The sequence below is a fragment of the Eimeria mitis genome, genomic scaffold (genome assembly GCF_000499745.2).
Source record: "Eimeria mitis Houghton genomic scaffold, Emh_scaff901, whole genome shotgun sequence".
Taxonomy (NCBI): domain Eukaryota; phylum Apicomplexa; class Conoidasida; order Eucoccidiorida; family Eimeriidae; genus Eimeria; species Eimeria mitis.
This window is the reverse complement of record NW_013576630.1, coordinates 12215-13306: the sequence shown is the minus strand read 5'-3', so window position 1 is coordinate 13306 and position 1092 is coordinate 12215.

Sequence of the window (1092 nt, the reverse complement as noted above, 5' to 3'; positions counted from 1 at the left end):
AGGGCGAGCAACCCAAAAAGTTTGCCACACGATGGGTTGGACCGTTCGCGGTCCGCTCTCGGGTCAACGCTTTGGCGTATATTATCGATTTACCCTCAACGTGGGGATGTCATCATACTATCAATGTGGGATTCTTAAAACAGTTGCGGGAATCTCCGCGGTTTCCTCGCACTCTAGCGAGGAAACAACAGCAGCGACCTCGCGAGCTTCCGCGCCTCGAGGATACAGAGATTCTCGAAGTGCGAACTACCTCCCGCCGCGGCCACCGGAAACGCGAATATTACGTAAAATGGCCGGGCACACGCGATCCCGAGTGGGTTTCAGAGGACCGCTTACGGGAGGCGATCCCCCCCCAACTTAGTGCTCTTCTGGACTACACCTAGTGTGTGCATGTAGGCAGGATGCGGGAGTGGGGGTTTGGTGGCTTCTTGTTCGCGGATCCCTAGGCGGATCCCTCCAATCTATTCTATTTTTATTCGCCGATGCCCCCGGAGGCTACTTACCTTACCTTCGTATCTAGATCTTCTTCCTTCCACGCGACGCGCTAGGTCGCGGGAGGGCGCTGCCGACCGGCCGTACCTCCCTCAGTGGGGCTTTGCTGTGGGGCTTGCCTGGGGCTTTTTCAGGTGCCCGGTCGGCGGCGACCCGGCCTAGCGGGACGGGTGATTCCAACTTCCATGGGGCTGGATGACTTGTAACCAAGCATCCAGACCCCAGGAAGCAGCTTTTTTTTCTTATTTTTCGCCCAGCGGCAGCTCGGGAGCGGCGTCACGCGCCACTCCAGCTAGCCACCAGCTGTGGCCCTGGCTGGGCGTGCATCGCAGCAGTTCCGCTGCTTTCGCACAGCCTTTCATCTCTATTCTCCTTTTTGTGCCGCCATTTGCTGTTTCTCTTGCAGGCAAGCTCGTTCAGGCGGTGCCGTGGCACCATCGCAGCCGCGAGCCAGCCGCCGCATCACGACTCGCCATTTGAGTCAGATGCGGCGACTGGCATGCCGCTTCCCCCTCCCCTTTCTCTCTGCCTTGACATCTTTACATATTCGACCCTTTCCACCCAGTTTTCACTTGCTTCCTCGCAGGAACGGGCACCGGT